Source organism: Triticum urartu, unplaced genomic scaffold (genome assembly GCF_056163025.1).
Source record: "Triticum urartu cultivar PI428250 unplaced genomic scaffold, HENAU_Tu73 scaffold2, whole genome shotgun sequence".
NCBI classification, from domain to species: domain Eukaryota; kingdom Viridiplantae; phylum Streptophyta; class Magnoliopsida; order Poales; family Poaceae; genus Triticum; species Triticum urartu.
This window is the reverse complement of record NW_028260368.1, coordinates 13,333,290-13,359,683: the sequence shown is the minus strand read 5'-3', so window position 1 is coordinate 13,359,683 and position 26,394 is coordinate 13,333,290. Positions and strand designations below refer to the sequence as shown.

General features: G+C 37.9%; 8 non-coding genes across 8 annotated transcripts; 4 read left to right on the top strand and 4 right to left on the bottom strand.

Annotated features, from left to right (window-relative positions):
* The first annotated feature begins 10,952 nt into the window (after positions 1–10,952).
* TRNAC-GCA (transfer RNA cysteine (anticodon GCA)) lies at positions 10,953–11,023 on the top strand. The gene has a single exon. It is a non-coding gene; the product is annotated as a tRNA-Cys (tRNA).
* Positions 11,024–14,054: 3,031 nt separating this feature from the next.
* Positions 14,055–14,136, bottom strand: TRNAY-GUA (transfer RNA tyrosine (anticodon GUA)). The gene has a single exon. It is a non-coding gene; the product is annotated as a tRNA-Tyr (tRNA).
* Positions 14,137–14,643: 507 nt separating this feature from the next.
* Positions 14,644–14,715, bottom strand: TRNAT-GGU (transfer RNA threonine (anticodon GGU)). Its single transcript has one exon. It is a non-coding gene; the product is annotated as a tRNA-Thr (tRNA).
* A 1,958-nt stretch (positions 14,716–16,673) lies between these two features.
* TRNAM-CAU (transfer RNA methionine (anticodon CAU)) lies at positions 16,674–16,747 on the top strand. Its single transcript has one exon. It is a non-coding gene; the product is annotated as a tRNA-Met (tRNA).
* A 452-nt stretch (positions 16,748–17,199) lies between these two features.
* TRNAG-GCC (transfer RNA glycine (anticodon GCC)) lies at positions 17,200–17,270 on the bottom strand. The gene has a single exon. It is a non-coding gene; the product is annotated as a tRNA-Gly (tRNA).
* An 824-nt stretch (positions 17,271–18,094) lies between these two features.
* TRNAS-UGA (transfer RNA serine (anticodon UGA)) lies at positions 18,095–18,182 on the top strand. The gene has a single exon. It is a non-coding gene; the product is annotated as a tRNA-Ser (tRNA).
* Positions 18,183–23,831: 5,649 nt separating this feature from the next.
* On the bottom strand, positions 23,832–23,919 carry TRNAS-UGA (transfer RNA serine (anticodon UGA)). Its single transcript has one exon. It is a non-coding gene; the product is annotated as a tRNA-Ser (tRNA).
* Positions 23,920–24,743: 824 nt separating this feature from the next.
* TRNAG-GCC (transfer RNA glycine (anticodon GCC)) lies at positions 24,744–24,814 on the top strand. Its single transcript has one exon. It is a non-coding gene; the product is annotated as a tRNA-Gly (tRNA).
* Positions 24,815–26,394: the final 1,580 nt, after the last annotated feature.

Sequence of the window (26,394 nt, the reverse complement as noted above, 5' to 3'; positions counted from 1 at the left end):
ACCAACAGGTATAATCCCCCCCAGAACTACGTTTTCTTTCAAGCCTTTCAACCAATCAATGCGACCTCGTAGGGCAGCTTTTGCTAAAACTCGAGCAGTTTCTTGAAAACTTGCTTCAGATATGAAACTTTGGGTATTCAGGGAAGCCCTTGTTATTCCCAATAAGATTGCCCGATAATAGATCGATTCATCCAAAGCTCGTCCTGCTCGTTCCGCTCGCAATAGTCCGATTAATTCCCCAGGCGAAAAAACATTAGACATTCCATCTTCGGAACCCGCACTTTTGATGTTACTTGGCGTATAATAATCTCTATATGTCTATTATGGATCTGTACCCCTTGGGATCGATAAACCTTTTGGATTTTATTAACCAAAGAGATACGACTTTGGGCTATGGTTAGCTCAGCTCCAATCAAGAATCCCCAAGGGACCCCAAGAATTCTTGGTATACGCTCATTCCAATCCTCAATTCTCCTTTCGAGATTCGGGGATAATGAATCAATTGAACGCGCTTCAAAGATTTGTTCCACTTTTGGAAGACCTTGCGTTATGTCACTAGATCTCGATTTTTCATATATAAACGTAACTAACCTATCTCCCTTGTAAAGGATTTCTCCATAATGACCATTAACAGTTGCTCCTGTAGTGGCCAAATAAGGTTTAGCTGCTCTTATAACAAAGGAATTCATATTTACAATGAAAATTTGACCGGATTTTTTTATGTGCGATTTAAATAGACATACATTTTCACAAATAAATTGTCCAAGGTGAATTATTGCCAATGTCTCTTCCAAGAATCATGATGGACAAAGTGACAATTCAAAAGGAATGGATCCAACATTATGTTACTATCGAAATTAGAAATCCTTTTATTTTCATCTATTAAAGAGTATTTAAGTTCTTGAAGTACTTGGAAGGTTTGTTTTAAATTGTCAACGAACAAATATTTTTTTAACAGGATTTTATTATGCGTTAGTAAATAGTAAGATGAAGAAAAATGCGATATACTAGCTACAATAGCGCCTAAGGGCCCAAAAATTTCTCGAATAGGAATTCTAGGATTCCATTCTTTTATCGCATTGGGATGTTTTGAATTCTTGAATAAACCAATTCGAGAACAGTTGGATGCCGACAAAATCATCAAAGAGTGGTATTCTTTATTTCGATTCAACAAAGTGCCAATAGCTTCTGGATGTTGGCTAAGTGATTCAATCTTCGCCTTGGAATAAAAAGAATTGATATTGGCGCGATCTAACCTATTATGGGGAATCGGTCCTGCACTTGTCCTACCATACCTTTTTCGTGTATACGAAATAGTGGACTTGACTAACTCAATTCTTAGGAAATCGCGAATAAGATCATTTGCTCTTACCTCAACAAGGGAAGCACCAGCCTTTTCTTTTTCTTCTTGTTCCCAATTCACTACTAAGCAAGTTCTAACAAATTGACTATTTGTGTGATAAATTCTTTGAGTTAACTTGCTATTTTCATGAGAAATAAAATTGACAAGTCGAATTTGGAGATTATTTTCTTCTTGCAAGAGATCCTGCGGGAAAAGTGTTGCTAAATTTCTTCCTTCGTCCATTTCATATGCCACTGTAGGGCGAACGGAAACAAAATACTTTTCCTTGCTCTTGAGAATTTTTTTCCGTTGAACATAGACCCAATTTTTCCTTTTTTTTGATTCCTTAGAATCTTTTTTTTGTCTTTCTGGCGGTATCAAACAGCCACCTAATATCTTATCCGCCTCTTCAGGAAAATGAATATCTCCGGAAAATATTTTGAGTTCCGTATGGCTTTTTTTTCTCTTCACTCGGACCAGTCCGCCTAGTCGACTTCTTGTATTTTTTGTGAGTTGTGTATTCACTCCAATAATACTATTGTCAAGTATCTTTAGGGATGAAGATCTCGGCAAGATATGAAGTTCTTGAAGAATGAAAAAAAACCGATCTACTTCTTTTTGGTATTTTAGACTAAATTCTTTTGTTCCTCGATGCTCAATCAAACCTCTTTTTTTAAGATGGAATCTTCCTCTGGGCTCTCGTATTCGTCCTCTGAATCTTCTTCTGAGTCTTCCTCTAAAGTACCATATTTTTCCTCTGCGCTTTCCCCGGGGCTGCCATATTCGTCTTCTGAGTCTTCCTCTAGAGTTCCATATTCGTCCTCTTGGGTCCTATATTTGCTCTCTGGGCTCCCATATTCCTCTTCTGAGTCTTTCTCTAAAGTCCTATATTCGTTCTCTGGGTTCCCATATTCGTTTTCTGGGCTCCCATATTCGTCTTCTAGGGTTTCATATTCGTATTCGTCTTCTAGGATTCCATATTTAGATTCTTCTAGGGTTTCATATTCATATTCGTCCTCTCGGGTCCTGTATTCGTCTTCTAGGGTCTCATATTCCTCTTCTGAGTCTTCCGCTCGAGTCCTATATTCTTCTTCTAGGGTCCTATATCTAAATTTAACAATTCCTGAACCCTTTTTATCTTTTCTGTATCGGGGATCGTCAAAATAAGCAAAAATAGTATTTCTACGTAAAACACCCATAAGGGGGATTTCAATCGAAATCCCAAAACAGGATATTAGTTCTTTCTCTTGTTCTTGATGATATTGTAATGGAATGACGAACCTATTTCTTCGCTTTTTCGCCAACAAATCTGAATTATCTTGAAAAATAGAAGGATAGATAAAATTCCAATGGCCATTGGACATGATTCGATCCGACGTTGAATAATCAAGAATTTCCCTATCTTTTTTACCATAAGTATTCATTTGATCTTGATCCTTGTGGAGTGAAAAAGACGCTATACTGGATCTGCACATACTTACTGACAATATCCATAAATGGCTTGTTTTTGGTAATCGGCGAAGATTACCATATTGATATTCGGGCGCATGGTAAACATCAGTACTCCAGTGCATTTCGCCGTCTGATTCAGAATAAATATGCTTTTGTACCCTTTCTTTAAAATGTAAAGTGGACGTTCCGGCACGAATCTCCGCAATTACTTGTTCGGATTTTACATATTGATCATTTTGCACTAGAATCAAGCTTTTTGAGGGAATATTCACACTATATAGAATATCTTGACTCTGAATAGTTACATGCAAGTCTATATAACATAGAAAAGCAGGCTGCCCATGACGGGTACGTGTGGGTGAACCAAATTCTCATTGAATTTTATTTTTCCATTCGAAGGGGATCGTACAAGGTCGGCAGTACCCCCTGTGAATACTCCGCCAGTATGAAAAGTTCTTAATGTTAGTTGAGTCCCTGGCTCCCCAATTGATTGACCTGCAATAATACCTACGGCTTCTCCCAATTCGACCAGATCACTATGAGTAGGACTCCGGCCATAGCATAATTGACAGATCCAAGAAGTGCTTCGGCAAGTAAAGGGGGTTCTAATATATATTGGTTGTGCTCGAAATGGTTGTGCTCGAAAGGCAGTTATGAATCGATTGACTAATCCAATTCCAATATCTTGATTTCGCGCGGCAATGCATCGTGAACCGATATATATATCGTCTGCTAATACACGACCAATTAGTGTTTGGACAAAAAGTTTTTCCGTCATCCCATTTTGAGGACTTACAGAAATACCTCGGATAGTACCACAATCTCTTCTACGCACAATAATATGTTGAACTACTTCAACAAGTCTACGTGTAAGATATCCAGCATCTGCTGTTCGCACAGCAGTATCTACAACCCCTTTGCGGGCTCCATAGCAGGAAATTATATATTCTGTCAAAGAAAGTCCCTCGCGTAAATTGCTTTGAATAGGTAAATCAATCATTTGTCCTTGAGGGTCCGACATTAATCCTCTCATACCTACTAATTGGTGTACTTGAGATGCATTTCCTCTGGCTCCTGAAAAAGACATTAGATAGACTGGATTAGAAGGATCCGTTATCCGAAAATTTGAATTCATTTCTTGTTTCAAATATTCACTTGTCGCATACCATATCTCAACAGATTGGCGTAATTTTTCTACCGCGTGTACAGCCCCATAATAATAGTGTTTCTCCAAAAGAAAACTCTGTTGTTCCGCGTCTTGGACTAACCATCCCTTAGAGGGTATTGTTAAAAGATCCTCGATTCCTAACGAAATCGATGTAGTAGTGGCTTGATGGAAGCCCAGAGTCTTTAGTTGATCCAGTATATGGGATGTATATCCCATTCCAAAATGATCTATTAATCTGCTAATAAGTCGTTTCATACCAGTTCCGTCTATCTCTTTATTATGAAAGACCAGATTGGCCCGTTCCGCCATACATAAGTACCCCCTTTTCGGCTGAGTAGGATTCGACAATTGCTGAGTAGGATTCGACAATGGGCCTGAGTCAGTGATTCGAAAATTTAATTAACTTAATTGCCTCAATCTCAATCTGGATTCGCGTGGCAAATAATGATGATACTAGGGAAATCGGAATGCCCCCCGAAAGGGGAGGGGCATCGCCGAATCTAACTTTCTTGTTTAGGTAGTGTATGAATAGGCCTGACTAAATCCTTGTATGGCTTCCTCTATTTCTCTATAAAAAGAAATATGACCAAGAGTGGTTCGAATGTATATCGAACGAATTTCTTTTTTTCTATTTCCCATTATTAGATAGTGGGCATAAATCTCATGATAAGTCCCCAAAGATTCATATTGAACTTCAATCGGAACTTCTCTTGACCCAATGACGCGTTGATCCAGGTTCCATCGTAGCCACAAGGGACTATCTAAACTGATTAGTTTTTGTCTATAAGCTCCCAGTGCATCATAAGAACTAGAAAAATGGGGTTCTTTATCTTTCCTATATTTAAAATTATTATTATTATTGTAATTTACTTTTAGATTTGGGTAGTTTCTGCAACTATTATATCTATTTGCACAAATACCTCGACGCTTTCCAATCGTTAATACATAAAGCCCGATAAGCATGTCTTGGGTTGGTACGCAAATAGGATCCCCAATAGCGGGAGATAAGAGATTCATATGAGAAAACATAAGTAAACGGGCTTCTGCCTGAGCTTCCAAGGATAAAGGTAGATGAACAGCCATTTGATCTCCATCAAAGTCCGCATTGAAACCCTTACACACTAATGGGTGTAAAGAAATAGTACGCCCCTCTACTAAAGTGGGTTGAAAGGCCTGTATGCCTAATCTATGCAGGGTAGGTGCTCTATTTAACAGTACAGGATGTCCCCGCATAACTTCTTGAAGTATTTCCCATACAATGGGTTCTTTTTCCCCAAATTTTCCTTTTAGCAATCCTTACATTAGAAGTGGCGCGTTTCGTGATTAAATCGCGAATTACAAATAGCTGAAAAAGCTTTATTGCTATCTCTAGAGGTAATCCACATTGATGTAATGAAAGCGAAGGACCCACAACAATGACAGAACGCCCCGAGTAATCGACCCGTTTCCCAAGCAGAGTCTCGCGAAACCTTCCCTCTTTACCTTCAATTACATCTGAAAGTGATTTGTATACTTTATTGTGACCATCCCTCGTCGGTTGCCCGCGGGACCCACTATCAAGAAGTGTATCCACGGCTTCTTGTACCAATTTTTCCTGGCACATTACTAAATCTGCTGGCGCTAATTCACTTCTTTTTAATAGATAGGCAAGATTGTTGTTCCGACGGATAACTCTCTTATAAAGTTCATTAATGTCTGAAGTCACTACTTTATCTCCAGACCTATAAACAATAGGTCTCAATTCGGGAGGAAGAACCGGTAATAAGCACAAAACCATCCATTCTGGTTCTACATTTGTTTGAATAAAATGTTTCGCCAATTGCATGCGTCTAATCAAAAAACTTTTCTTATTCGTCTTTTTCTATCTTCCCACTCATCTCCACTATACCCCTCGTCTTCTAATTCCTTCCATTCGACCAAAGAATTCTCTATAATAATTCGCAAATCCAAATCTGCTAATTGTTCTCTAATAGCACCTGCTCCTGTCGCAATTTCCCGATTTCGAAATGTTGCAAAGCCTGGGGTAGAAAAAAAGGGAGAAATGCTGTGGTTACAGGATGCAATTTCCTCTTCGAATAAACCTCGTAATCGTAAAAAAGTGGGTTTTTTAGTGCTGGGCCTAGCAAAAGAGAAAATCGCCGTATACTAGGCCCTCCAACTTCTTAAGAGGTTTATCTAAAAGATTCGCGATATAACTAGGAAGACCTTTCAAATACCACACATGAGTCACGGGACATGCGAGTTTGATGTATCCCATTTGATATCTTCGTATCCGAGAATCCACAAATTCGACCCCGCATTTTTGGCAAAATCTTTCGTCTTCGTTTTCAGCTCCGCTCGCTCGAGAATTGCCACAAGCGCAAATCCCGCTTTTTATGGGTCCAAAGATTCTTTCGCAAAACAATCCATCTTTTTCTGGTTTATCGGTTTTATAATGAAAAGTAGAGGGCCTTGTGACTTCGCCAACGACTTCTCCATTAGGTAGGTTTTTGTTAGCCCAAGCCTTTATTTGTTGAGGGGAAACGAGTCCAATTTGAAGTTGTTGATGTTTATATTGGTCAATCATAAAATAGAAATAAGAAAAGAATTTATATTTATTCCGATCAAACTTCCTCCCTATTAACCTGGAAGTTCTTTTCAGATACAAGGAAATGATTCAGTTCTAGAGCCAAAGATCGTAGTTCTCGAACGAGCACTCGAAAAGATTCTGGAGGATCCTCATGATTAGGTATTCTTTTTCCCCAGATCGTAGCATTAAGTATTTCTTGGCGAGCTATAAGATGGTCAGATTTATAAGTAAGTATCTCTTGTAAAATATGAGCAACACCAAATCCTTCTAAAGCCCAAACTTCCATTTCTCCTACTCGTTGTCCCCCTTGCTTGGCTCTTCCTCTAACCGGTTGTTGTGTAACAAGTGAGTAGGGCCCAGTAGAACGCCCATGAATTTTCTCATCAACTTGATGAATTAATTTTAAGATATAGGACTTCCCTATTAGAACAGGTTGCTCAAAGGGGTCGCCTGTTCTTCCATCAAATATTCTGCTTTTTCCCGGGTACTCGGGTTCAAATACCCATGGATTTTTTGTTTCTTTACTGGCTTCATATAATTCTGAAAACACAAGTTTTCTTGAAGCCTCTTGCTCATATCTCTCATCAAAGGGTGCTATTCTATAATGTTTCTTTAGCAGATCCCCCGCTAATCCGAGCGAGCTTTCAAATATTTGTCCCACATTCATTCGGGAGGGTACTCCTAAGGGATTGAAGACCATATCAACGGGTGTTCCATCTTGCAAATAGGGCATATCTTGCCTAGGCAAAATTTTGGAAATGATCCCTTTATTCCCATGTCTTCCGGCTACTTTATCCCCAACTTTGATTTCACGTTTCTGTAAAATATATACACGAACCATTATGTCGAGCGGGTCCCTTTGGATCCATTTCACATCGATAACGCGCCCTCTTCCACCTATAGGTAATTTCAGAGAAGTTTCTTTTGAAGTGGAAACCTCAAGGCCAAATATGGCCCGTAATAATCCAGCTTCCGCGATATAAGATGATTCGCTCGCTATCTGAGGCGTTAATTTACCTACTAAAATATCACCAGTTTCTACCCAGGATCCCAACCTAACAACTCCATTTCTGTCCAAATTGCGGAGTAAATGTTCTTCTAGATGTGGTATTTCTTTAGTGATTTTTTCAGCGGAGCCCTGGCTTGTCGTATCCGTCTGAATTTCATATTTCCGGATGTGAAAAGAGGTATAAATATCTTCATATACCAAACGTTCGCTAATTAGTACTGCGTCTTCAAAATTGTAACCTTCCCATGGCATATAAGCTACTAATACGTTTTTTCCTAAAGCAAGTTCGCCCCCAATTGTAGCAGCTCCTTCTGCTAAAATTTGTCCTTTTTTAATGGATTTACCCCGTGGAACCGGGGTTTTTGGTGCATACAAGTATTTTTGTTAGAGCGACGGTGGTTAACTAAAGGAATACTTATAGTCTTCCCACTACTTGATAAAAGTATCTTATGACTATCAGTAGAAATGATCTTTCCCTCGCGTTCGGCTATAATGGAAACCCTCGAATCTAGAGCTGTTTGGCGTTCCAATCCAGTTCCAACAATGCATTTCTCGGACCGAGAAAGCGGAACTGCTTGGCGCTGCATATTAGAACTCATTAAAGCCCGATTCGCATCATTGTGCTCAATAAAAGGAATGAGAGAACCCCCAATAGAAAAATATTGGAAAGGAAAAATACTTCTAACATGAATCTGTTCCCATGCAATAGTCAAGAATTCTTGACGGTATCTAGCCGGAACAACCTGTTCTTCCTGAATACCTTGATTCAAGGACAAAGAATTTCCTGCTGCTATCATATAATATTCATCTCTATTTGGTGATAGATAAACCACCTGTCTCTCTTTTTTTTCTTTTGCTTTCTCAGCAGATATTTCATAAAACGGACTCTCTATGGATCCCCACAAGTGATCAATTCTCGCATGAATTGTTAAGGATCCAGTAAGTCCAACATTGATTCCTTCAGACGTGTCAATTGGACAAATACGCCCATAGTGACTCGGATGAATATCTCGGCTCCGAAAACTTGCGGTTCTCCCCGTCAACCCTCCAGGACCTAAACAACTCACTTTTCGCCCATGAACAGTTTGTGTCAATGGATTCGTTTGATCAAAAACTTGAGATAACGGGTATGTGCCAAAAAAGGTCTCATAAGTAGTTATTAATAAAATTGAAGTTGAAGTTGGAGTTACCAAAGTTTGGGGAGTCGGTTTCGATTGACGTATGAATACTCTACGAATAGTTTTTTGAACTGCATGTTGTAAACGACCAAGAGCCAATCCGAATTGATCTTGTAACAGATCCGCAACCGAACGAATACGTTTATTTTTCAAGTGATTCATATCGTCATCGTCAAGTATACCCGTTCCAAATTTCATTCCAATCAAATGATCCGTAGCGGCCAATACATCTCGTGGTAACAAGAATGTATTGTTCTGAGGAATATCAAGATTAAGTCTCCGATTCATATTTCGTCGACCAATCCTTCCTAATTCACATTTTTGTTGAAAAAATTTCTTTTGTAATTCCTCGCATAAGGACTCCGAAAATACCAGGTCCCCACCTACACAAGCAAATTGTTGATAAAACTCCAAAATAGCTTTTTCTTTTGACTCAATCCTCTTCTTCTCTTTAGCATTCGGGAAAGACAAGAAAATTTCAGGGTAGGAAACATTATCCAGAATTTCTCTTAGATTCGAACCCATAGCTGATGATAGAACTAGAATAGATATCTTTTGTTTTCTACTCACGCGAGCCCATATCCTTTCTTTTTTATCAATTGCTAATTCCGATCTCCCCCCCCAATCTGATATTATAGTGCCAGTGTAGATAGAAATTCCCTTATGATCTAATTCCGAGCGGTAGTAAATACCAGGACTTAGCAATATTTGATTGATCACAATTCGGTATATTCCATTTATAATAAAGGTTCCTAAGGAATTCATTATAGGAATGTTTCCGATAGAAATGGTTTGCTTTTGCACATCGAAACCAAAAATTAATCTCGCAGATACATATAATTCGGAAGAATAGGTGAGTGATTCATACACAGCATCTCTTTCTTTTATCGAGGGTTCTAGCAGTTGATATCCTTTCGCAAATAATTGAAATGCAATTTCGTGATCTGGATCTTTAATTGTTGGAAACTTGTCAAGTTCTTCTGCCAAGGCTTGATTAATGAACCTACAAAATCCCTCGAATTGGATCTGACTAAATCCGGGTATTGTGGACATTCCCTCGTTTCCATTCCGGAGCATCTTAATCTTAAGTTTCCTGTTTATCAAAGAAAAATTCCATTATCAGCTCACTCTTCATCAATCCCTATGGATCGATCTAGCAATCATGGAATCTATATTCTGTTTACTGAATCACATGAAATTCTAGGGAACTCCACATACGTATTTCATATATGTATTTCATACATATGAATAGAGACCATTTGGACGAAAGTTCGAGTTTGCCAGGGGTACAAATGAAATGAAAATGAATTGATAAAACATTCCTACAAAAAAAATTCTGCCACTTATACTTTATGTTATGATATTCTAATCAGATTGGATGGCAAAGATTTCTCATTTTATCTCCTTTCTATGAATGTAATAAAGCCGTAATATAATATACTAGAAAGTTTGACTTTACTTCGATTTAGAATAGCGTGCTTACTTTAATTTCTCAAAATAATTTGAGGGTTCTTTTTTATTTCGGATCGGAGTAGTATAATTGCTAGAAAATTCAGTATTTCATTGTGGAATTCTAAAATAAAGTAAGTCCCTTTTTTAAGTACATGCCAATCTAGTTATCCACCTCTCCCCATATCCATGCTTTTCTTTTATCGTAATTTCACTTGGGTACGCCAAGATAGTCAGGTTATACTCTATATCAGAGCAAATTTCCTTTTTTTATTCAAGATATTTAATTTAATACTTTGAAAAATTAAAGCATGATTCCCCATAGAGATATGTACATAAAGGGGATCTTTGGATAATAATGCTGTTCGGACCTAAAGTTTACCTATACACGGATTAAGCATAAAGCCATAATATTTTATTATGCCATTGAAGGGGGGGGAGATAATACCGATTTAAGAGTAGTTCACTACTGCAATAAAAAAAAGAGAATTCTAGTTAACGGTTCCAATTTATTCTGAATTTTGCAGCCTGTGAATAGAAATCCACTTTTTCTTCTTTTTCATCTCAATAGAAAGAAATGGGAAGTTTTATTGTGTTAACAATGTATGTTTTAAGATAGAATCTATCGAGGAGAATAATAGAAACTGGATCAAAAAAAGCAGGAATAGATTTTTTGAAAAAGATTGGAAAAAAGTAAGTAGAATTATATTCAAAATAAAAGGGGCTTTTCGTAAGAAAACGTGGATGAATACTTGCTGTTTTCTAGATTTTTGATCGGATTTTTTGGCGGCATGGCCAAGCGGTAAGGCAGGGGACTGCAAATCCTTTATCCCCAGTTCAAATCTGGGTGCCGCCTGATCAATAAAATACTTAGGTTTTTTTTATAGTGCTGATCGAATTCGATAAATTTTTACTTCGCATAAGTTCGGGCAAGAGAGTAACTGGGCCTGCCGATACTGGGTTTAGAGAAACCATACCATAGTTCTATCCTCAAACTAGGGTTAGGGTTTGTTTTGACGGTAGTGGCCAAAATGGTTATCAATAGGGGTGAGGTAGTGTTTCCTTATTCTTTTATTATATGAATTTGAATTGGTTCTTAATTGAGATTCGATTTGATAATTTTAAAATACGAGGATAAGATGTCAGAAATCTTGGTATCCAAAGAAAGGTCCCTAAGGGGCATTCTTTTTTTTTTTCAATCTAAGATTCAAGAAGGGACTCCACGAAAGAATATCAAGACTTACTAATTATTATACATTTTTTTATCGTACATCTTATGTTACCTACATACACTAAAGTAAGGACTACTTAATTCTAACGAGAATCAGATTAAATAGGTCGATCAAAAATCAATTTAGGAGTTGTATTATGGATAAAATCTCTTCATTCTTTCATAGAATGATACAAAGCAAGGCTGCAGGGTTTAGGTCAAAAATAAACATTAGGTAAGGTAGGTATCCAATAAATATTTATCTATCGATAATTTTATGGTATATTCGGGCGTCCTTTGCTTAAAAAAAAAAAAAAGAGTAACAAAAGGAATAAAAAATCTTCCTATTCCCGCTTCTTCTATTCAGGACATCATTCCCGTACTCTTTCTTTTTTAAGGAAAAAAGGGCTATAGTATCTCGTATTTTTAATGCTCTCTAATTCTACCAGAATTCCTATAAGAATTTGTTAGGAGTAAATTCCTTGAACTGATTGATCCATGGCCTTAGGGCGGAATCCCTTTTTGACTCTGTACCCTTGATTCCACTATGATTATTGATCAATAGTAGAATAATCCCTTCATAGAAATAGGAGACATAATTTAGATGGATATAGTAAGTCTCGCTTGGGCTGCTTTAATGGTAGTCTTTACATTTTCTCTTTCACTAGTAGTATGGGGAAGGAGTGGACTCTAGGGATACTACTAATTGATTAAGTAATCAAATTGTTGTATCAATTCTTTTCTTTAATGGATCATTTTGCATTAATCATTTTGTCAAACGTTATTCTTTAATCTTTTTCTTTAGTTTTGTTTCACTCCTGTAAGAAACTCTTGTATTGTAAGTTGTAATGTAAGAAAGAGCCATTATACCAATTCAGAATTTCTACTAGAAATGACGAATGGTTAAAAAAAGTTCTATACATAAGAAAATTAGACTTTCTTCCACGGAACTATTCACGGCATATCACACATTTTCCATTTCCTTTTACTTTTTACTATAGTCTATTCTTCATATTATTTTTCTTTCCTTCCATGGATTCTTTGGTCAAGAATTGTCTTAGATTTTTTTATTTTGACCTGATTGAAATTAAGTGGATGCAATGAAAAAAGAAATTGAATTAGACTACTTAACTATTTCAATCTACTAATCTATTCTATGTAGATTCAAAGATAATATAATAGAAAGAATCTAAAGTGTCGTAGAAAAAACTATATGTAGTTCTTTCTACCACACTTTAAGATTCCAACCAGATCCTTTCATTTAAGACTTGGATTTTTTTTATTTAATCCCTTTTTAATTTCTTCAATGATTAATTGGAATTCCAATTAATTATTTTGGCTGACTGTTTTTACATAAATAATAAGTAAAAAAGAAGTAGGAACTAGAATGAACAGTGCAGTAGCAATAAATGCGAGAATATTGACTTCCATAACCTCTTTATTTTTTATTTTCACAATAACTCGGGATGTAATCCCATGGAGAGGAAAAAGGGGTATCTTGTAAATTCAAGGGTAGGGCTTGCATTCTGATAATACTGAATCAATTCAATATTATGAATATCGGATCTATCAAATCAATTCATGGATGAGAGTTATATTTCACGGATGAGAGTTATATAGTATAACATAGGAAGATCCTCTATCCACACTAAGACCAAAATGGGTTTTTTGATTGGATTAGGAATTCCCTCTTTTTTAATCCTTTTCTACTTTTTCTTTTCTATATCTCTAACCCACGAGCTTTCTTAATCTTATACTTTCTTAATCTTATACAATTTCCCTTCCTTTTTCTTATAGTTATACATACAATTATGTATGTATTATATGACCAACTTTCACTTTCTATGGGTCACATAGACATCCAAATAAGCAGTAGAAGTGAGATGGGGAAAAGAGGTCTGAAATAAAAAGGGAATACGATTTATGTATGGATTCCGGTAAAATACCGGTACTCTATTCCATAAGAGTGGAATAGGAAATTAAGATGAGGATGGTATCATCATAAAGAAAGATAGAGTAATATAATATCCTAAATTCTACTAATCCACATATCGTATGTGTGTCTTTCTTTATCGATTGGGAGTAGTGAAAAAAAAATTCCTATATGCCCTCCCTCCCTCTTTAATGAGAGATGCAAAATAAAAAAGTGAAGTAAGGGTGCCCTGTGGGTATTTGATCTTGCTCCCTGCCCCTTTTTTTCATGGAAAAAGGAAATATCAATTTCTCCATTCATTGAACCCTAGTTCGGGACTGACGGGGCTCGAACCCGCAGCTTCCGCCTTGACAGGGCGGTGCTCTGACCAATTGAACTACAATCCCCGCGGGGTGTATGGCATACCCATTCTTAAATAGAACCATAAGAAGATTCGATTCGTCTTTCGTACTCTAAGAAATAGACGAATCATATACTACATACCCACATATTATATTATACGTGGGTATAGTGAGAGTGACATAACTAGTATGTCGTGATTTTTTATCACTAAAAATGGATAATAATCCAGCCTTCAATAAGAAAAACTCTTTTGTTTGTAAGAAAGGAATGAGAGAGATATGGATTAGAAAAAAAAATTTCCCTTTTTTCTTTATCTTTTATTTCTATAGATCAGACATTTTATTTTATGGAAGAAAAACAAAAGGATTTAGTTCATACTCACGAAGCCCTAGATTTTTGGTTTGGGCCGAGCTGGATTTGAACCAGCGTAGACATTGTCAACGAATTTACAGTCCGTCCCCATTAACCACTCGGGCATCGACCCAGGAAGAATTTATTCTAGGGTTTTTGCTAATCTATGATTAACCTCCTTTCATAATACTCCCTACCCCCAGGGGAAGTCGAATCCCCGCTGCCTCCTTGAAAGAGAGATGTCCTGAACCACTAGACGATAGGGGCATCACTAGACGATAGGGCCATATACAACCGCTCGTGATTATACTATAATCATAGTATGAGCAGTTTTTTGGAATTGTCAATATACTCGAAAAGTATAAATAGATCCAAAGCAAAGAGTTTTTCCAACTTTTCTGTTATGTTTTCATCTAGGATTTTTTTTAGTTGATCGTTATAGATTAATTCTCCGTGCTTCATTTAGTGTTCATACCAAAAATGCATCCATCCCGCACTAAGTCATAAAATTCTCTAAAAATATAGAGAAAGTTTCAAAAACAAAGAAAAAAAGTGAATCAATTTAGTAGAAAAGTACTCTATCAGATTCGAACCAACGACTTACGTCTTAGCACGAGATTACTCTACCACTAATTTAAAAAGCCCTTTATCGGATTTGAACCGATGACTTATGCCTTACCATGGCATTACTCTACCACTGAGTTAAAAGGGCTTTTTATTTAATTCAAAAATTAGCCACTTGGATTTCCCATTATGGGTCTACTGCATAATGTACATATTATATATATAATATATAGAGATAGAGAGAGAGACATTATGTAGAGATTGTATATGTATATATCGATATCTTGAGAGCTCAAAATAAAATTAATAAAAAAAAACATACCCTACATAACATATCCAACTCTTCTTGGTTCAGGGTTTTCCGTTTCCGAAGACTAGTAAAATAGGCGGATTCTGGAACCCCAAGGATTCAACGGTATATGGATATGGAAAATATAAGATTTCCGATCCTAGCGGGAAAAGGCGGGGAACAGATACCCAATAGGATATAGGATCCTTGGGAGGAACTTTTGGTAATGGCCTTGATCCTCTATGCTATTTTTTATGTGTTCTTAGTTCTATTGAACTTTTTGCATTCTTTTAAACAAGAATCTAATAAACTAGAATTGAGTCAGTGGAAAAAAGGAGAGAGAGGAAAGTGTTAAATGGAGAGAGTCGACTAATCAGAGACTTTTAGGATCTTCTTTACATCAGGTAAATCTGTCGGCCCTGTCCGTTTTTTTCTTTAAGTTACGACTCTTTGCTGCTTACTTCTATCAAGCCATAGGGAAAGTCTATGATGAATTTGGAAAACTCATCTCACTCTTACTCTATGGCTCGGACTTAATGGGGGAAGAAAACATCTTCCATAATTTCTTTTTTGTTCAATTCTGGACAAAAAAGAAAAGGAAAAAAGGAATTTATAGGGACAGTGTTACCCCCTATATCCCCTAGTTTATATTGTAGGAATAATAAAACAATTTAGCAGTCTGACACACTTACGTCCTTGCAAAGTAAATAATTATTATTGTAGTCGTAACCGTAGAATAGGATCCTAATCAAAATAAATACATTTGGTTCAGGCGCTATTAGCATGGTAAGAAAAGATTTTTTTTACAGACCAGAGGGGCTATCTAAATCCTAAAGTAAAGGCGAGCGATCGAAGTAGAAGTACCAACGGCTCAGTGTCATGAACCTTCTCCATCTGATTCAATAAGGGGGAATTAGCCTTCTTGTCAAATGGCTATCCTTGACAAAGGGTACCATTTATACCATAATCTACAATGTAGCGGGTATAGTTTAGTGGTAAAAGTGTGATTCGTTCTATTAATAACTGAATTTGAAATGATATACTTAAGGCATCCTTAAGTTTTTTATTTTTATATTCCGATGAAAACTTTAGTTCTTATAAAGGATTAAATCCTTTTCCTCTCAATAGCATATTGAGGAAGAATATACATTCTGGCGATTTGTATCCAAAGACTAATTTAAATTGCATCCAAAATAAAAATAGGATTATGAGTACAGAGTCGCGAAGCATAATTTTGCATTGGATTAAGTATTCCAATTTTGAAAATATGAGTAAAGGATCTATGGATGAAGATACAAAAAAGTTGATTTCCAATCGTAACTAAATCTTCTTAAAATAAGGAATAAGGAAGCCAAATAGCTAAAAAACGATAGTTTTGGTTTACTAGAACCATCCGCATATTGTTTCAGCTCGGTGGAAACCCAATTCTTTTCCTCAGGATCTCTTGAATGAAATTAGGGAACGAAGTAAGTAGATTAGATGAATTTAGATAGAATTTCTATCTCCTACTCTATAAGGATCATCTAGAAAGCGGAGAGCTTTGGTTCCATTCAAATAGAAAAGCTGACATAGATGTTAAGTGGTGAGAATATCCATAAAGGAGCCGAATGAAATCAAAATTTCATGTTCGGTTTTGAATTAGAGACGTTAAAAATAATCAACCAACGTCGACTATAACCCCTAGCCTTCCAAGCTAACGATGCGGGTTCGATTCCCGCTACCCGCTCCATTCTGTATAAAAGGAGTATTCTATTTGTCTAGACATGTTAGAGGCTTGTATTCAAGCCTTTTTTGTCCACCAGTTTCTGGTACTCCAGAGCGGAGTAGAGCAGTTTGGTAGCTCACGAGGCTCATAACCTTGAGGTCACGGGTTCGATTCCCGTCTCCGCACTTAGCAGTCTGTATAAAAGGACTATTCTATTTCTCTAGATATGTATGGTAGAGGGGCGTATCCAACCCTTTTTTATTCATTAGTTCCCGGCCCTAGAGGGCAAAATTGAGCAGTTTGCGAAGTCACTTGCCTTCAAAAAAAGAAGGCGCAAGGCCTCTCCCTACCCTGCAGAAAATAAAAATGAAACGAAAGGGACAGTCTACCTCTCCCTTCCCTTTAAAAAAAGTTTGCCCGTTGTTTGTCTCAGTTAATACCCAATTTTTGGAGCTCTGTTGGCGAGTTCTATTTCTGCCTCTGGAGCGCCCTCTTTTTTTGAGTGGGATGCAAAGGAAGGGTAAGATAGTAAGGGATACGGCACTAGACTAACACCTAATTAATACTTAATTTAATATAAGTAGTTAAACAGTTAACTAGACTAAACTTTTTATCATAGTACTTTGATAAATTAAGCGGGCGAGCGGCGGGAATCGAACCCGTATCTTCTCCTTGGCAAGGAGATATTTTACCATTGAACTACGCTCGCTACGGTATATATTTTATAGCGTATATCCGCCTGGGTCGACCTTCTATGTCTGGGTCGACCGTTTCATTTCATTTTCTATTATATTAGAGTTTTCCTTTTTTTATTATCTGTCAATGAATATTCTAATGGGAATGGAATTTCATAATACTGAAAGAGAAGAGCTAGCAATTCGGAACGCAAATTGCGTTTTAATACGTCTCACTATTCTAATTTTTTAGAAGAAATGGCCTTTATTATTTCTTTTTTATGGGGTTAATAAATATTAACCAAATTTCATTTAAGAAATGAGAGAATTCAGAATAGCTACGAGAAAGACTAGTCCAATCCATAATGATGTACCGGAAAATACAACATTTTTATTATTTGACCAACCATCAGGAGAAGCAAATACAAGGGGTACACTAATTACTAAGACTGAGGAAGTCGCAATTAATGCAAAAACAGCTAATTGGAAAGCAATAGTCATATTTCTAATCCTCCAAGCTACCATCAAATAAAGTTGACTACATATTTGATCCCTCACTTAAACCAAAATTGTAAAAAAATACAAGAAGTAGGAGGGGTTTAATCATGAATCCATTGATTCTTCTCTTTAATTCAAATTTATTACTTAAACCGCTTTTTTATTTGGATATGGGGGTGAGAAGAGATTATTTACTCTTTATTTCACAAGCGGGTATAGCGGATCCTGTATCCGTGTATACAGTATACAGAGATATATCGAAAAGGAACTTGTATCTGATATCTTTCTAGAGGCTAATAAATCTTTTTATTTTTTATATGGCTATGTTCTATTTGTAGGAGTAAAATAAGGATTAGGCTGTGGAGAGATGGCTGAGTGGTTGATAGCTCCGGTCTTGAAAACCGGTATAGTTCTAGGAACTATCGAGGGTTCGAATCCCTCTCTCTCCTTTTGCTTATTGAATACGTTTGTTTCTTTCATTTTTATTTATTTTTTTTTTCTGTCCCTTATCTTTCTTTCATAAAAAGGAATGAATGGCTCGGCTAGATGGAATAACCGAGCCAGAACAGAAAAAAAGTAGAACAGGTATAAATAAGAAAATCTTAGTTAAGAGGGTTCATGTAAAGAACAGGTTCCAAATCACGATCGATTCCCTTTTCAAAACCTGCTGCAGCAGCTCGGGCTCTTCCTGCATGCCATAAATGGCCCACAAAAAAGAAGAATCCTAGAACAAAATGAGAAGTTGATAACCAACTTCTAGGAGAGACATAATTAACTGCATTGATCTCGGTAGCTACGCCACCCACGGAATTTAAAGAGCCTAAAGGAGCGTGGGTCATATATTCTGCTGAGCGTCGTTCTTGCCAAGGTTGTATGTCTTTTTTCAACCTACTCAAGTCCAAACCGTTGGGGCCCCTTAGAGGTTCTAACCATGGAGCACGAAGGTCCCAAAAACGCATAGTTTCCCCTCCAAAGATAACCTCCCCAGTTGGGGAACGCATTAGATATTTACCTAAACCTGTGGGTCCTTGAGCGGATCCCACATTAGCTCCAAGACGCTGGTCTCTAACTAGAAAAGTAAATGCTTGAGCTTGAGAAGCTTCTGGCCCGGTGGGTCCATAAAACTCACTCGGATAAGCTGTATTATTGAACCATACAAAACAACAAGCGATAAAACCAAAGACAGATAAAGCAGCTAAACTATAAGACAAGTAAGCTTCTCCAGACCATACAAATGCACGGCGAGCCCATGCGAAGGGTTTGGTTAAAATATGCCAAATTCCGCCAAATACACAAATAAAACCCAACCATACATGCCCACCAATTATATCTTCTAAATCATCTACACTAACAATCCACCCTTCTCCACCAAAAGGAGATTTTAGTAAATAACCAAATATAACACTGGGACTAAGGGTCAAATTGGTAATTTTTCTTACATCTCCCCCCCCAGGGGCCCAGGTATCATATACACCGCCAAAATAAAGAGCCTTGAGTACTAGAAGAAAAGCACCTAGACCTAACAAAATTAAGTGAATACCCAAAATTGTAGTCATTTTATTTCTATCTTTCCAGACATAACCAAAGAATGGAAAAGATTCCTCAAGAGTCTCGGGTCCCAGAAGCGCGTGATAAATGCCACCGAAGCCTAAGACTGCGGAGGAAATTAGGTGAAGTACGCCAGATACAAAGTACGGAAAAGTATCTAGAACTTCCCCCCCTGGCCCTACTCCCCAACCTAGAGTAGCTAAGTGTGGAAGTAAAATCAACCCTTGTTCATACATGGGCTTTTCTGGTACGAAATGGGCCACTTCAAATAGGTTCATTGCTCCGGCCCAGAATACGATTAATCCGGCATGAGCTACATGAGCTCCAAGCAGTTTACCGGACAAATTGATAAGTCTGGCATTCCCAGCCCACCAAGCAAAGCCGGTGGTTTCTTGGTCACGACCAGCTAAAACGAAAGTTCCATTAAAGAGCGTTTCCACGTGGTAGAACCTCCTCAGGGAATATAAGATTTTCATGAGGCTGATCCTGAGCTGCCATCCACGCACGAATACCCTCGTTTAAAAGAATATTTTTGGTGTAGAAAGTCTCAAATTCAGGATCTTCCGCTGCACGGATTTCCTGGGAAACAAAGTCATAGGCACGTAAGTTCAGAGCCAAGCCAACTACGCCAATAGCACTCATCCATAAACCGGTGACGGGTACAAATAGCATAAAGAAATGTAACCAACGTTTATTGGAAAAAGCAACACCAAAGATTTGGGACCAAAAGCGGTTAGCAGTGACCATTGAATAAGTTTCTTCAGCTTGAGTTGGGTTAAAAGCACGGAAGGTATTTGCACCATCACCGTCCTCAAATAGAGTGTTTTCTACGGTCGCTCCATGAATAGCGCATAGCAGAGCCGCACCTAATACTCCGGCAACTCCCATCATATGAAATGGGTTCAACGTCCAATTATGAAATCCTTGGAAGAAAAGGATGAATCGAAATATCGCTGCTACGCCAAAACTCGGCGCAAAGAACCAACCAGATTGCCCCAGTGGATAAATAAGGAATACAGAAACAAAAACAGCAATTGGACCAGAGAATGAGATTGCATTATAAGGCCGCAATTGAACAGACCGAGCAAGTTCAAATTGGCGTAACATGAAACCTATTAGTGCAAAAGCCCCGTGGAGAGCTACAAAAGTCCATAGACCGCCTAATTGACACCAACGAGTAAAATCTCCTTGTGCTTCGGGCCCCCATAGTAGCAACAAAGAGTGTGCTAAACTATTGGCAGGGGTAGAAACTGCTGCGGTTAAGAAATTACAACCTTCCAAATAGGAACTAGCCAATCCATGGGTATACCAAGAAGTTACAAAAGTTGTCCCTGTAAACCAACCCCCTAAAGCGAAATAAGCACAAGGAAAGAGCAATAGGCCAGACCATCCTACAAAAACGAAACGGTCCCTTCGTAACCAGTCATCCATAGTATCAAATAGATCATTTTCTTCTTTAGGAATTCTACCAAGGGCTATAGTCATAGTGATCCTCCTATTCAATTACTTCAACCATTTCCGAGCACCTCATATCACTTTCCAAGGCATATGATAGTTTTATTATCTGTGGACGATTTCTTTCTCGTTCAATGCCCTTTTTCAATGGTCTCGAAGAGAGAAATTTCCCATTTTTATCTATGGAGTCACAGTCACAACCGAGGTCGTGGTAAATCCATGAATTTGATTCGATTTGTTTTTCTTATACTATTTATTTGTTTTTCTATATATAGAAATACGAAATAAATAGTATAAGAAAAACAAATCGAATCAAATTCATGGATTTACCACGACCTCGGTTGTGACTGTGACTCCATAGATAAAAATGGGAAATTTCTCTCTTCGAGACCATTGAAAAAGGGCATTGAACGAGAAAGAAATCGTCCACAGATAATAAAACTATCATATGCCTTGGAAAGTGATATGAGGTGCTCGGAAATGGTTGAAGTAATTGAATAGGAGGATCACTATGACTATAGCCCTTGGTAGAATTCCTAAAGAAGAAAATGATCTATTTGATACTATGGATGACTGGTTACGAAGGGACCGTTTCGTTTTTGTAGGATGGTCTGGCCTATTGCTCTTTCCTTGTGCTTATTTCGCTTTAGGGGGTTGGTTTACAGGGACAACTTTTGTAACTTCTTGGTATACCCATGGATTGGCTAGTTCCTATTTGGAAGGTTGTAATTTCTTAACCGCAGCAGTTTCTACCCCTGCCAATAGTTTAGCACACTCTTTGTTGCTACTATGGGGGCCCGAAGCACAAGGAGATTTTACTCGTTGGTGTCAATTAGGCGGTCTATGGACTTTTGTAGCTCTCCACGGGGCTTTTGCACTAATAGGTTTCATGTTACGCCAATTTGAACTTGCTCGGTCTGTTCAATTGCGGCCTTATAATGCAATCTCATTCTCTGGTCCAATTGCTGTTTTTGTTTCTGTATTCCTTATTTATCCACTGGGGCAATCTGGTTGGTTCTTTGCGCCGAGTTTTGGCGTAGCAGCGATATTTCGATTCATCCTTTTCTTCCAAGGATTTCATAATTGGACGTTGAACCCATTTCATATGATGGGAGTTGCCGGAGTATTAGGTGCGGCTCTGCTATGCGCTATTCATGGAGCGACCGTAGAAAACACTCTATTTGAGGACGGTGATGGTGCAAATACCTTCCGTGCTTTTAACCCAACTCAAGCTGAAGAAACTTATTCAATGGTCACTGCTAACCGCTTTTGGTCCCAAATCTTTGGTGTTGCTTTTTCCAATAAACGTTGGTTACATTTCTTTATGCTATTTGTACCCGTCACCGGTTTATGGATGAGTGCTATTGGCGTAGTTGGCTTGGCTCTGAACTTACGTGCCTATGACTTTGTTTCCCAGGAAATCCGTGCAGCGGAAGATCCTGAATTTGAGACTTTCTACACCAAAAATATTCTTTTAAACGAGGGTATTCGTGCGTGGATGGCAGCTCAGGATCAGCCTCATGAAAATCTTATATTCCCTGAGGAGGTTCTACCACGTGGAAACGCTCTTTAATGGAACTTTCGTTTTAGCTGGTCGTGACCAAGAAACCACCGGCTTTGCTTGGTGGGCTGGGAATGCCAGACTTATCAATTTGTCCGGTAAACTGCTTGGAGCTCATGTAGCTCATGCCGGATTAATCGTATTCTGGGCCGGAGCAATGAACCTATTTGAAGTGGCCCATTTCGTACCAGAAAAGCCCATGTATGAACAAGGGTTGATTTTACTTCCACACTTAGCTACTCTAGGTTGGGGAGTAGGGCCAGGGGGGGAAGTTCTAGATACTTTTCCGTACTTTGTATCTGGCGTACTTCACCTAATTTCCTCCGCAGTCTTAGGCTTCGGTGGCATTTATCACGCGCTTCTGGGACCCGAGACTCTTGAGGAATCTTTTCCATTCTTTGGTTATGTCTGGAAAGATAGAAATAAAATGACTACAATTTTGGGTATTCACTTAATTTTGTTAGGTCTAGGTGCTTTTCTTCTAGTACTCAAGGCTCTTTATTTTGGCGGTGTATATGATACCTGGGCCCCTGGGGGGGGAGATGTAAGAAAAATTACCAATTTGACCCTTAGTCCCAGTGTTATATTTGGTTATTTACTAAAATCTCCTTTTGGTGGAGAAGGGTGGATTGTTAGTGTAGATGATTTAGAAGATATAATTGGTGGGCATGTATGGTTGGGTTTTATTTGTGTATTTGGCGGAATTTGGCATATTTTAACCAAACCCTTCGCATGGGCTCGCCGTGCATTTGTATGGTCTGGAGAAGCTTACTTGTCTTATAGTTTAGCTGCTTTATCTGTCTTTGGTTTTATCGCTTGTTGTTTTGTATGGTTCAATAATACAGCTTATCCGAGTGAGTTTTATGGACCCACCGGGCCAGAAGCTTCTCAAGCTCAAGCATTTACTTTTCTAGTTAGAGACCAGCGTCTTGGAGCTAATGTGGGATCCGCTCAAGGACCCACAGGTTTAGGTAAATATCTAATGCGTTCCCCAACTGGGGAGGTTATCTTTGGAGGGGAAACTATGCGTTTTTGGGACCTTCGTGCTCCATGGTTAGAACCTCTAAGGGGCCCCAACGGTTTGGACTTGAGTAGGTTGAAAAAAGACATACAACCTTGGCAAGAACGACGCTCAGCAGAATATATGACCCACGCTCCTTTAGGCTCTTTAAATTCCGTGGGTGGCGTAGCTACCGAGATCAATGCAGTTAATTATGTCTCTCCTAGAAGTTGGTTATCAACTTCTCATTTTGTTCTAGGATTCTTCTTTTTTGTGGGCCATTTATGGCATGCAGGAAGAGCCCGAGCTGCTGCAGCAGGTTTTGAAAAGGGAATCGATCGTGATTTGGAACCTGTTCTTTACATGAACCCTCTTAACTAAGATTTTCTTATTTATACCTGTTCTACTTTTTTTCTGTTCTGGCTCGGTTATTCCATCTAGCCGAGCCATTCATTCCTTTTTATGAAAGAAAGATAAGGGACAGAAAAAAAAAATAAATAAAAATGAAAGAAACAAACGTATTCAATAAGCAAAAGGAGAGAGAGGGATTCGAACCCTCGATAGTTCCTAGAACTATACCGGTTTTCAAGACCGGAGCTATCAACCACTCAGCCATCTCTCCACAGCCTAATCCTTATTTTACTCCTACAAATAGAACATAGCCATATAAAAAATAAAAAGATTTATTAGCCTCTAGAAAGATATCAGATACAAGTTCCTTTTCGATATATCTCTGTATACTGTATACACGGATACAGGATCCGCTATACCCGCTTGTGAAATAAAGAGTAAATAATCTCTTCTCACCCCCATATCCAAATAAAAAAGCGGTTTAAGTAATAAATTTGAATTAAAGAGAAGAATCAATGGATTCATGATTAAACCCCTCCTACTTCTTGTATTTTTTTACAATTTTGGTTTAAGTGAGGGATCAAATATGTAGTCAACTTTATTTGATGGTAGCTTGGAGGATTAGAAATATGACTATTGCTTTCCAATTAGCTGTTTTTGCATTAATTGCGACTTCCTCAGTCTTAGTAATTAGTGTACCCCTTGTATTTGCTTCTCCTGATGGTTGGTCAAATAATAAAAATGTTGTATTTTCCGGTACATCATTATGGATTGGACTAGTCTTTCTCGTAGCTATTCTGAATTCTCTCATTTCTTAAATGAAATTTGGTTAATATTTATTAACCCCATAAAAAAGAAATAATAAAGGCCATTTCTTCTAAAAAATTAGAATAGTGAGACGTATTAAAACGCAATTTGCGTTCCGAATTGCTAGCTCTTCTCTTTCAGTATTATGAAATTCCATTCCCATTAGAATATTCATTGACAGATAATAAAAAAAGGAAAACTCTAATATAATAGAAAATGAAATGAAACGGTCGACCCAGACATAGAAGGTCGACCCAGGCGGATATACGCTATAAAATATATACCGTAGCGAGCGTAGTTCAATGGTAAAATATCTCCTTGCCAAGGAGAAGATACGGGTTCGATTCCCGCCGCTCGCCCGCTTAATTTATCAAAGTACTATGATAAAAAGTTTAGTCTAGTTAACTGTTTAACTACTTATATTAAATTAAGTATTAATTAGGTGTTAGTCTAGTGCCGTATCCCTTACTATCTTACCCTTCCTTTGCATCCCACTCAAAAAAAGAGGGCGCTCCAGAGGCAGAAATAGAACTCGCCAACAGAGCTCCAAAAATTGGGTATTAACTGAGACAAACAACGGGCAAACTTTTTTTAAAGGGAAGGGAGAGGTAGACTGTCCCTTTCGTTTCATTTTTATTTTCTGCAGGGTAGGGAGAGGCCTTGCGCCTTCTTTTTTTGAAGGCAAGTGACTTCGCAAACTGCTCAATTTTGCCCTCTAGGGCCGGGAACTAATGAATAAAAAAGGGTTGGATACGCCCCTCTACCATACATATCTAGAGAAATAGAATAGTCCTTTTATACAGACTGCTAAGTGCGGAGACGGGAATCGAACCCGTGACCTCAAGGTTATGAGCCTCGTGAGCTACCAAACTGCTCTACTCCGCTCTGGAGTACCAGAAACTGGTGGACAAAAAAGGCTTGAATACAAGCCTCTAACATGTCTAGACAAATAGAATACTCCTTTTATACAGAATGGAGCGGGTAGCGGGAATCGAACCCGCATCGTTAGCTTGGAAGGCTAGGGGTTATAGTCGACGTTGGTTGATTATTTTTAACGTCTCTAATTCAAAACCGAACATGAAATTTTGATTTCATTCGGCTCCTTTATGGATATTCTCACCACTTAACATCTATGTCAGCTTTTCTATTTGAATGGAACCAAAGCTCTCCGCTTTCTAGATGATCCTTATAGAGTAGGAGATAGAAATTCTATCTAAATTCATCTAATCTACTTACTTCGTTCCCTAATTTCATTCAAGAGATCCTGAGGAAAAGAATTGGGTTTCCACCGAGCTGAAACAATATGCGGATGGTTCTAGTAAACCAAAACTATCGTTTTTTAGCTATTTGGCTTCCTTATTCCTTATTTTAAGAAGATTTAGTTACGATTGGAAATCAACTTTTTTGTATCTTCATCCATAGATCCTTTACTCATATTTTCAAAATTGGAATACTTAATCCAATGCAAAATTATGCTTCGCGACTCTGTACTCATAATCCTATTTTTATTTTGGATGCAATTTAAATTAGTCTTTGGATACAAATCGCCAGAATGTATATTCTTCCTCAATATGCTATTGAGAGGAAAAGGATTTAATCCTTTATAAGAACTAAAGTTTTCATCGGAATATAAAAATAAAAAACTTAAGGATGCCTTAAGTATATCATTTCAAATTCAGTTATTAATAGAACGAATCACACTTTTACCACTAAACTATACCCGCTACATTGTAGATTATGGTATAAATGGTACCCTTTGTCAAGGATAGCCATTTGACAAGAAGGCTAATTCCCCCTTATTGAATCAGATGGAGAAGGTTCATGACACTGAGCCGTTGGTACTTCTACTTCGATCGCTCGCCTTTACTTTAGGATTTAGATAGCCCCTCTGGTCTGTAAAAAAAATCTTTTCTTACCATGCTAATAGCGCCTGAACCAA